At 45.6% G+C, this 11354-nt stretch overlaps 1 pseudogene; it reads left to right on the top strand.

Moving 5' to 3' along the window:
- The first annotated feature begins 3953 nt into the window (after nucleotides 1–3953).
- On the top strand, nucleotides 3954–6074 carry LOC101825932 (annotated as a pseudogene).
- Nucleotides 6075–11354: the final 5280 nt, after the last annotated feature.

The following is an 11354-nucleotide window of genomic DNA, read 5'->3' as shown; positions in this document are numbered from 1 at the left end:
TTATCCACAATAGTAAATAATGACTCACTGGAACTGTCTCAATCAACTGAACTATATTCCTACAAATAGTAACTCCTGGTTTTTCCAGACAGGGTTTCTCTGTGGCTTTGGAGGCTGTCCTGGAACTAGCTCTTGTAGACCAGGCCTGCCTCTGCCTCCAGCGTGCTGGGATAATGGCGAGCACTACCACACCCAGCTTCAAATAGTAACTCTTATGTTCAAGATCTGTTTTCCACAGCCCTGTGCCATCTTATATGCCCCAGAACTATAGTATGCTTTTCTGCTTTCTTTTGTTTTTCTGTTTTCCAGGGAAGACTTGAAGCCTTACAATACTCAGCATCAAAATAATAATAATAATAATAATAATAATAATGATGATGATGATGATGATGATAATGATAATAACATAAAAGCACAAAAATATTAGCCTTGGGCTGGGGATATAACTGAGTTAGTGAAGTGTTCACTGCACAAGCATGTGGACCCAAGTCCCATCTTTAGACCCTATGTGAAGATGCCCAGCCTTGTGTGTGCTTATAATCCTAATACAGATGGAAGAGACGGGAAGGTCCCTGGGCTTGCTGGCCTTAGCCCAGTTAACAAACACCAGATGTGAGAGACCCTGTCTCAAAAAGCAAGGTGGATGACTTATGAAAAATAACATCCAAATTGTCTTCTGGCCTCTGTGCGTGTGCGTGTGTGTGTGTGTGTGTGTGTGTGTGTGTGTGTGTGCGCGCGAGCACGCGCGCGCCTGCGTGTAGACACATCTTCACTTATGAGCACACACAATACGTTAATTTTAGAATGACTGGGAGATGTGTGGAGCATAAAACATATTTAAGACCTGCTTGTGTAGGCTTAGGTGTAGCAGAACTTGAGTCATGTGCTGGGCAGGGAGGCCATTGCAAGGGTCCTGTTCTCCCTGTTCCTGAAGACGGCTGTACCGCTTTCAACAACTACCAGATTAGCACGTCCTGGTTAACTCCAGGCTTGAGGCTGACCTGGACCAGCGGATCCCTCCTGCCAGCCTGTAGCTACCTTGAAAGCTTATGTGAAAAATGCAGCATCTCAGGCTCTTCCCAGGCTAGAACCACAGCGGTGGTCCTTGGCAGCCCTGCTTCATCTGGATGTCAGGGTTTTCTTTTTTTAGCCTTCAACCAGGCATAAGCAGGAAGAGCTGAGTGGGGTCTGGTGCCCCTCCCACCATTTTGCCACTTCAATGCCTTTAGCCTTTAATTCACTAGCACATGCTCTTGGAAAAGAATTAACACCGCAGCCACCCCATACTATAGAGCAGAAGTGGGAAATACATCTGGATAAAGGCGTGGGTTTTACCAGCAGTGTCTTCCCGTGTTCAGACCAGAAGATGGTAGGACCGGCAATGGGAAGACAGAATGATCACCTGTTCAAGGAACCGGCCCCGGTGTAACCCAGTGGCTCAGCTGCGCGGTCACACCGCAGTTGTGGTTGTTTATAGTCCACGGAAAGGTCTTTCAGGTAAAAGTTCAGCTCGCTGTGTGGTGATTACTCCAGGTCTGTCTGGTATTTCTAGTTTGCTATGTTTATGGAATCAGAGTTTGAAGAGGGGGTGGGCACTTCCTTGTTTTTCTTACTTTGAACACAAATGCTGTAGATGAAAAGGAGTTGGCTTCCAAAGCCGGCACTACCTTTCTGATTAAATTTATTTTATATTTTTAACAGAAGAAATAATGAGTAAAAGGGAATTTTTAAAAAAAGAAGTCATGAGTTCTAACCCTGATACTTCATTCCAACCATCCACCACCACCCTGGATGGCCACTAAGTCGTGGCCTATCACTTGGTGTGTTGTGGTTTATTTTTGTAAATCATGAAGGGAAATAAAAGAAGTTGGATAGGAGAAAAAAAAAGCAAGCTGTTTTTTTTTAGTTTATTAAAGTTCAGTGGATATATTACTAGTGTTGAAAGTATTTTTTTAATTTATACTAATAACATCTTGACTTGAAAAGGGTCAGTGAATGATTTTCTGTATTTTCTTGATAGCTTCATCTCCCTATGTTGGGAGCACCTACTAAGAAAGGATCAGTTTTGGGTAGTGGTGGAGCATGCCTTTGATCCCAGCGTTGCCTTGGGAGGCAAAGGCAGGAGGATCTCTGTGAGTTCCAAGCCAGCCTGATCTACAGAGTGAGTTCCAGGACAGGCTCCAAAGCTACAGAGAAACCCGGTCTTGAAAAACCAAAATAATAATAATGATAGTAAATGAATAAAAAAAGAGAGAAAGAAAAGAGCATGATGCTAGCGGACTGTTGCCTGTGAGAACATGCTATTGTACTTTTCTCTGAAAGTGGGTATAATACTCCCTCTGTACCCTTAGGTTAAGCACCCAAAGTGCCAACTGATCAAAAACAGTTAAAAACATGGATCTGTGCTAAGCACGGATTGACTTTATTCTTGTTATCGTTCTCTGGAAAATATAACTATTCCCTGTATAATTCATTTTCCTGTCAGGTATTTTGAGTAACCTAGAGCTGATTTAAAGTACTGAATATGGCTGGGTGGTGGTGGCGCTCGCCTTTAATCCCAGCACTCGGGAAGCAGAGGCAGGCAGATCTCTGTGAGTTCGAGGCCGGGCTGGACCGACAGCCTCCAAAACAATACAGAGAAACCCTGTCTCATTAAAAAAACAAAAAACAAAACAAAGTACTGAATATGGGTACATGTGTATAGATTATAGGCAAATACTGTGTCATAAAAGACTTGGACATCCTTAGATCTTGGGACCTATCGTCCCCCATAGATGTCAGGAGGTTTGAATGAGAATGGCCACCATCCTCCTGCCTCCACTTCTCAAGTGCTGGGTTGTAAGTGTGTCAGCACACCCAGAGTTTGCATTACTAATGGTCTAAAATCATAGGCGGAGGGAAGGAAAGATTACTAATAACAAGTGTATTACATTTTTGCCACTTCATTATAACTAAGACAAAGTCACAATGGTAGATATTCCAACTTTCCTTTTGTTTAAAAATGTTTCAAAAATCAGGTGTGGTGGTACATGCTGGTAATCTCCGTACTGGGGTAGTGGAGCAGGAGGAGAATCAGGAGTTCAAGACCAATGGTGCCTGCATAGTGAGTTTAAGGCAATGACCACTGTCTCAAGAGGTAAAAATGTTCCAGTGTGATACCTTGTAACTATGCCAACAAAATGGGCCACCTCCAGAGTCACTGTCTTTACCCTGGATCAAGACTGTCAGTCAAATAAGCCTTTGTCTTTTTATTAAGGGAATGGGGGTGACAGGAGAGGCGACTCAGAGGGAAGATGTCTGTCGTTTGTGTAGAGGGCCCAGGTTCAGTCCCTAAAATTCCCATGGTGGCTTCCAAACATCAATAACTCCCTTCCAGGGATCCAAGGCCTCTTACGGCCTCCATAGGCACCAGGCACACAAGTGGTGCGCACACATACATGCCGGCAAACATACATGCAGGCAAACGTTCATACGTGTGAAATAAAAGGCATTTTAAAAATCATTTCATGAAAGCCCAAGTTCTTTACCTTACAATGCTCCTTCCCCAGAGATTGCTAAATTGACTTCGTATGGTTTTCCCTGTTCTCATTTCTTTAAAATAGCGTTAACCAAGTAAGCTGAAGAACCAAGAAGGAGGGAAAGGGAAGCCGGGTTCTTCATTCCTTAAGACTCTGATTTCACAGTCTAAGAACAGTGCTGACACACTGAGGACCAAACCCATTCTAGTCTCCATACCACAAGTTTTGATCTGACCATTTGCTTTAAAAAAAAGTTTCTTCATTTACTGTTGAAAAAAAATGACAATATTCTATCACATACAAATACATAAAATTCAGAGCTCCTCAAGGGACGCTCTCCGGGAAGGCCTCTCACTGTAGGGTGGCCTAAATGACCCAGGATGGAAGGAGGAGAGAAGAGTGGATGCTCCCCAGGGCTCTGGACCACCCTCGAGGATGACTTCTCGGCATCAGCTGGTGCAGCAGGTGCTGCGGGATCTGCAGGAGGCTGTGGAGTCCGAGGGCCTGGAAGATCTCCACGGTGCCGCCCTGGAGGCCAAGCAGGTCCTAGCTTCCTTCACCCTCCTGATCTGCCAGAAGGGTGGTCCTGGACCCCAGGTGCTGGAGGTGGACTCTGTGGCTCTGAGTCTATACCCAGAGGATGCTCCACAGAATATGCTGCCCCTGGTGTGCAAGGGTGAGGGTAGCCTGTTGTTTGAAGCAGCCAGCATGTTGTTGTGGGGGCACACGGGTCTCAGCCTGGAGCTGCGGGCCCGCACCGTGGTGGAGATGCTACTTCACAAGCACTATTATCTCCAGGGTATGATCGACTCCAAGGTGATGCTCCAGGCTGTGCGCTACTCCCTGTGCTCTGAGGAGTCCCCTGAGATGACCAACTTGTCCTCTGCCACACTGGAGGCCATCTTTGACGCAGATGTAAAGGCTACGTGCTTCCCCACCAGCTTCTCCAATGTACGCCCTTGCCTCCGTCCTTGAACGCAATATCTACTCCATCTACCCCATGCTCAATGTCAAGATCCGACCCTATTTTAACCGTGTTATCAGGCCTTGCCGCTGCACCCACGTGACCTCCATGTTGCACATCATGTGGGCTGGCCAGCCCCTCACCAGCTACCTCTTTCATCACCAGTATTTTGCTCCTGTGGTTGGGCTGGAAGAGATGGAGGCTGATGGTGCTGCTATCCTGGACCCCTCTCCTCCAATCCTGGGTCCTCTGCCACCAGCCAAAACCCTGGAGTTGCTCAACCGTGTACCTGGCCTCAGCTACTCCCACCTCTGTGACCGCCCCAACATCACCAAGAGCACCTTCTACCGCTGGCGGCGGCAGACCCAGGAGCACCGGCAGAAGGTGGCCACCTGTTTCTCGGCCAAACACTTCCTGCAGGACAGCTTCTACCGTGGGGGCCAGTTCCTACGAGATTCCCTGAGATCTCCCGTTCTACCTACTATGCCTGGAAGCATGAGCTGCTGGGCTCTGGTGCCCATCCAGCCTTGGTCCCTGCCACTCCACCCAGCGAGGCACTAATTGTGCCAGAGCTGGAGAACCTCCCAGGGAAGAAAGCTGCCGAGGACCTGGGGTGCTCCCCACCAGCAGTGGCGGTGTCTAGCCCTAGCATAGTCTTAATGCAGTGTGCCAAGTCGTACCTAGAACATTGCATCTCTCTGAACAAACTGGTACCCTATCGCTGCGTCAAAAGCAGCTTCTCTGGCATCTCAAGGTCCACCTAATACAATTGGAGGCGGAAGGCCCTCAGGAGGAGACCCAGTTGTAAGCTGGACCCAGTCCTTGCAACCACTGAGTCTCTGGCCCCAACAGATATTGGGGACAGGGCCCTACTCTCTTTGAAGGGTGAGGTGGGAGAAGAGGGGACAGGGAAAGCAGTAGGGGGAGACCCTCCTACTTCCCAGGGGCCCACATCTACAAGGATGCCCTTGTCTCGTTGGCAGAGGTGACAACACAGGGCTGCCTGCAAGCAGGTACTAAGTGGGCACCTGTCCTGTCGCTTCTGCCTCTGATACCTTAGCCTGTTACCTTCCACTTTTTGGGTGTGAAAAAGTCTTTCCCGGGGATGGCCCAGGATGCGGACCTTCTCTTTGGGCCAAAGGAGGCAGGAACCAAAGGAACAGCAGAAGCCAGCCGAATGGCAGGAGATGGAAGCTGTTGAGAATATAACCTCTGTGATGGATCCTCAGGTGGAAACGCTGCCAGTGACCACTTCTTCAGAAACGCCCCCAGTAGAGGCCCAAGGAGGGCCTTCTAGAGAGGGGGTCATTCAGGAGACAGCTATGACCCAGGGCCAACCCCACAGTGGATCCCTATCAAGCCATGCTGTGGCGTCGGCAGCAGGTGGCAGGGATGGCCAGGTGCTGGTCATGGACATGCTCACCACCACAAGGTTCACGGCCCAAGCCAAGCTGTTCCTACAGAAGCGCTTCCAGTCCAAGACTTTCCCCTCCTACAAGGAGTTCCAGTCTCTCTTCCCTCTGACTGTGCGCTCCACTTACTACATGTGGGAGCGGGCTCTCCTTGAAGGCCTCTCACTGGTTGATGGCTGATGGCTGAAGGGGAGGCCTGACTTGTCTCCTGACTTGGCCAGGATGCCCTTTATTCTGTCTTCCATAATGTCTCAGCTTGGGGTAGAGAAGTGGAAATAATGAAAGCTACAGGAGTGCCAATTGGCTCATTGTTGGATGGCCATGTATTTTTATTGTTTAGTTTTTTTTTCTGTTAAGGTGGGTTGGCAGGACCCCCTTGCCAGTGGTTGTGGAAGTTGTCATTGTGCCACGGATGCCTGAAGCTTTTCCTGGCCCACCAAATATTTTGGCATGGCCATTATCTTCTATCAGGCAGAATATGTCTTTACTTTTTTTTAAGGTGATGTCCTTTTTTCTCAAAGGTGATTTCCAAAGGGACAAGGGGACTGAATGTGAGGAAGGTGTGTGGCTGTCTCATGCTCCCAGTTGGAGAAGTTGCCAGGCTCTTCATGATCATAAGCTGGACTCCATAAAACAAACCTTGGTGGCCTCTAAGCCAGGGAAGGCCCTAAGCCCTGGAGACACTAGAGAGGAAGGCTTGCTCCCTCTGCTGGAGCTCTCTGGCTGGCTGTTGGGGACCTGCTTTTGGCAAGGCGTTACAAGTTTACAAAGCTGATGGGAGGCTAAATTTTCATTGTCCAACAGCAAAGTTCAAAAACCAAAGAAATAAAAGTGTTGTCTTGCTCACACACACAAAAAAATACATAAAATTCAAATTCCATACTTAATTTGAAAAAAAAACCTTTTTTGGGACATAGCCAGGGACATAGTCTTGCATTTTTGTTTTTCTAAGATAGGTTCTCCATATAAGGCCCAGACAGCCTTCAAACTCCTGATCCTCCTGCCTCAGCCTCCAAGTGAAATTACAGATACTTGTCACGAAGCTCGCTGTTAATGGAACTTGTTGTGTAGCTGTATTCATGGTACAGTGACATCAATGGATGCGTTGACAGAGACCATGTGACCCTTGAAGTCTGAAATATGTAGGAGAGCCTGGGGATGTGCTGAGCGGTGGAGCAGCTCGATGTTAATACACTCACCAGAGATGCTCAATAAAGGTTCTGGGTTCAGTCTCCAGCATCAGCACCCAGCGTGCAAAATTTACTGACTGGTGCCTTACAGAAAACACTCGCTGAGCCCCGTCATTCTATTCAACAGATGGAACGCCTTAGAAAGTGTCCAGAATGTGTGCCGGAGAGATGGCTCCGTGGTGAAGGCCGCCTGCTGCTCCTCCAGAGGACCTGAGTTCAGTTCCCAGCATCCATGTCAGCTCACAACCACTTGTAACTACAGTTTCAGGAGATCCAAAGCCCTCTTCTAGCTTCCATGACCACCCACATGACATGCCCACACATAAACGTAAGAATTTTAAATAAACATTTTTAAGATTGAAGTATGTCGAAAGTTTTAAATAAATAAAACCAATTGTAAGTATTTCCTGCAGGCCGATAATCCCTTAAAATAAACTTGGTAAGGCAAACACTCATTCTGATTCAAGAGCTGAACTACAGTCACGCAGCAAAAAGGCCTTGTGCTTTTTTGGGGCACTGTTTCCAGTTTTAAAATGGATATTCCTGCATTCTGATGACAATTATCTAGCTTCTTTACTATATTGTTTATTCTGCGTGGGGGATGCATGCACATGTGTGTGGCACGGAGTCTGTGTGTATATGTGTGAGTGTGTGTGTTTGTGTAGGTCATCTCTCTCTTTCTACCATGTGGGTCTCAGGGATCAGATTCAGGTTGTCAGACTTGGTGGCCAGTGACGTTGCCCACTGAGCCATCTTGCTAGCCCTATGTCCTGATTTCAATCAGTATTTCAACCAGCAAAAATTAAAGAAGAGTCCTAAGCAGTTCTGCCTGTAGTGAATGAGAATATAGTCCTTTTTTAATTAAATGAAATATTTTATTTTTATTTATAATAGTTCTTTTGTATTTTAATGGATACTCTCTGTGAATTGTCTTTTATAGCTCTAATAAGGTAAACAATATTCACCAAACATTGCCTATTGATATGATGTTATTTGATGAGTTTAACATACATGTTCATGTATGACAAAACTTATACTATCAAAAATATTAATATAAGGCCTGATATGGTAATAAACTTCTTTAATTCTAGCAATTGAGGATAGAGCAGGCAGAGATCTATTAGTTCTAGGCCAAATTGATTAATAGAGTGAATTCCAGACAAACCAGGGCTTCACAGAGAGTTTCTGTTTTGAAAAGATAAACAAAACAAATAAAAAACAGTTAATTTCTCATGACCTTACAATGACCTCCCCTTTACCTTTCCCGTGCATTGTTTTATGTTTTTCTTTTCTGAATTCTTCCCTTCAATCTCCCAATAAGTAAAGGAAAAACTAGAAAAACATCTATCCTTATAGGTTAATTTACACATTTAGAAATTTCAGAGAATATAGTCCTTTTTAAGTGATTTATTTTTACTTTATATGTTTGCCTGTGTGTACGTATGTAGGTTGTGTACATGCCTGGTGCCTGTGGAGGTCAGAAGAGAGCATTGGATCCCTGGAACTGGAGTTAGAGGTGGTTGTGAGCTACCAGGTGGGTGCTGGGATTCAAACCTGGGTTTTCTGGAAAAGCAGTCAGTGCTCTTAAACACTGAGCCATCTCTCCAGCCCTAAAGAATGTAGTTCATGAACCAATTAGGCTCAGGCTTCAATTCTGATAATTATGACTCAGAAAATACAGTGTCCAATTCTAGCTTTGTCATATATAAAATGGCAAAAGTCAGCTCTCTAAGGCCAAGCCCGGATGAGGGGGGCCACAAGTATTCATTAAATGACTTGCTTCAAACCACTATTCTTTCCAGATGAGTATTTGTGTAAAAATAAGGTCTTAGCCGGGCAGTGGTGGCGCACGCCTTTAATCCCAGCACTCGGGAGGCAGAGGCAGGCGAATCTCTGTGAGTTCGAGGCCAGGTTGGACCGACAGCCTCCAAAACAATACAGAGAAACCCTGTCTCGTAAAACCAAAAAAAAAAAAAAAAAAAAAAAAAAAAAAGGTCTTGCTTGGCAGTGGTGGCGCACGCCTTTATTCCCAGCACTCAGGAGACAAAGACAGGTGGATCTCTGTGAATTCGAGGCCAGCCTGTTCCAGGACAGGCTCCAAAGTTACACAGAGAAGCCCTGTCTTGAAACCACCAAAAAATAAAATAAATAAATAAATAAATAATGTCTCGCTGTGTGGCCCAGGCTGATCTTGAACTCCATCCTTTTTAACTCCACCCTCCCCAGTGCTGGGATCACAGGCCCGCACTACCACACCCAGCAGGAAGCATTCCCCTTACATCATCACTCATAATTTGTTAGTGGGAGTGAAGAGAAACTGCTTTTCTACCTACAGACCTGAATCCCTCATCATTTTCATGTTCAACATACTTCTTACATGGTGTCTTCGGTGCCTTTCCACTTTCTAGTTTTTCTCTATTTCACCTGTTCCTTTCAGATGCCAAAGGTTGAGTTAACTTGTAAGGATGTATTCATCAACTATAATTCAAATAACATTCTAAAGGTCTTTTTTTTTTCTATGTTATCAGAACATCCCCTGTCTTACTCCTTTCTATGTGTCTGTGTATAATTTTCTAAGCAGACCATTTCTTAGGAAATGAACTGGGGGAGGCTGGCTCAGTGGCTAAGAGAACAGAGACTGCTCCAGCTGAGGACCAGGATTCTGTTCCTAGAGCATCCCTACTGGGTGACTCACAACTGCCTGTAACTCCAGCTCCAGGCGGTCTGACAACCCTGCTCTAGAGCCTCTCAGGTACCTACAGTCTCACTCTCTCTCACACACACACACACACACACACACACACACACACACACACACACACACACAAATATACACATAATCGAAAGTAAAAACTAGTCAGGCAGTGGTGGTGCACACCTTTAGTCCAAGCACTCAGGAAGCAGAGACAGGTAGATCTCTGAGTTCAAGGACAGCATGGTCTACAGCCCAAGTTCTAGGACAGCCAGAGGTTAAAGGAAGTGAATTAAGGATTTTGTAATTTTATTGGTAAAGAATAAATTACTTTTCTTTGGAAAAGAACTCTATACCCAGACATTTTCTTGCCTCAAATTTCAAAATCCTCTGTCTTTAGGCCCTAGACTTAAATATCCTGTAGTGGAGGATGCATTTGAATGCACAACACTTCCAGACTCTGAAAAGACATTGTGCTCATCAATTTTTTATTATTACTGTTAAGTACCTAAGGCTGGGTATATTTGTCAGTTAATTAATTAGCTGTCAGTTCTAGAGGTTCAAGAGCGTGGCCTCCACTTCTGTTCCACTCTGATGAAAGCCTATGGCAGATAACATTGTGATGACAGGCTTGTGTGTAAGAAGGAAAGAGCATGTGGGGAGCAGGGGAGCCAAGGCTGGGGCATGGGAAAGAGGGCATCTAATCCTCTGGAACTGGAGTTACAGACAGTTGTGAGTCACCTGGGAACCAAACCGGGGCCCTCTTAACTGCTTAGTCATCTCTCCAGCCTCAGTAACAAATACATGTTTGCCAGGCATGGTGATCATGCCTGTAATCTCAGTACTTGGAGGCAGAGGCAGGTCAATCTCTGTGAGTTCGAGGCCAGCCTAGGCTACATAGCGAATTCCAGGACTATAAAGAGAGACCCTGCCTGGAGAAGAAAGAAAGAAAGAGAGAAAGAAAGAAAGAAAGAAAGAAAGGAAGGAAGGAAGGAAGGAAGGAAGGAAGGAAGGAAGGAAGGAAGGAAGGAAGGGAGGAAGGGAGGAAGGGAGAAAGAAGGAAGGAAGAGGAGAGGAGAGGAGAGGAGAGGAGAGGAGAGGAGAGGAGAGGATGAGAGAAGGAGAAAGAGATGACAACATCGAGAAAGGCATGAGATATGGCATATTCCACTCCCATCATTGTCAGTGTTTAATCAGTTCTTAGCCTTTGACTAAAGAAACATCACAGTGGTGTATTTTTTAAGACAGACAACCTGCTTTGACGTATTATCACGCAAAGTCCATAGTTTACATTAGGATTCCCTTGTGGTGGTGTGCGTTGTATTGGTTTGAGCAAATGAATACTAAGTTCACCATTATAGTATCCTATGGAGTATATTTTACAATCCTAAAAAGCTCCTGTGTGCTGTCTGTTCATCTCCCCCTCCCCAACCATATATGTAATCTTTCCAGATTTACTTCCCCTTTTAATTTGTACATTTATTTACTCGTGTGTGTGTGTGTGTGTGTGTGTGTGTATCTGTCATCTGCAGATATGTGGCACATGTGGAGGTGAAACAGAAACTTGCAGGAGTTGGC

The sequence above is a fragment of the Mesocricetus auratus genome, unplaced genomic scaffold, assembly GCF_017639785.1.
Source record: "Mesocricetus auratus isolate SY011 unplaced genomic scaffold, BCM_Maur_2.0 Super-Scaffold_100006, whole genome shotgun sequence".
Lineage (NCBI taxonomy): Eukaryota > Metazoa > Chordata > Mammalia > Rodentia > Cricetidae > Mesocricetus > Mesocricetus auratus.
This window is presented reverse-complemented; position numbering and strand designations above follow the sequence as displayed.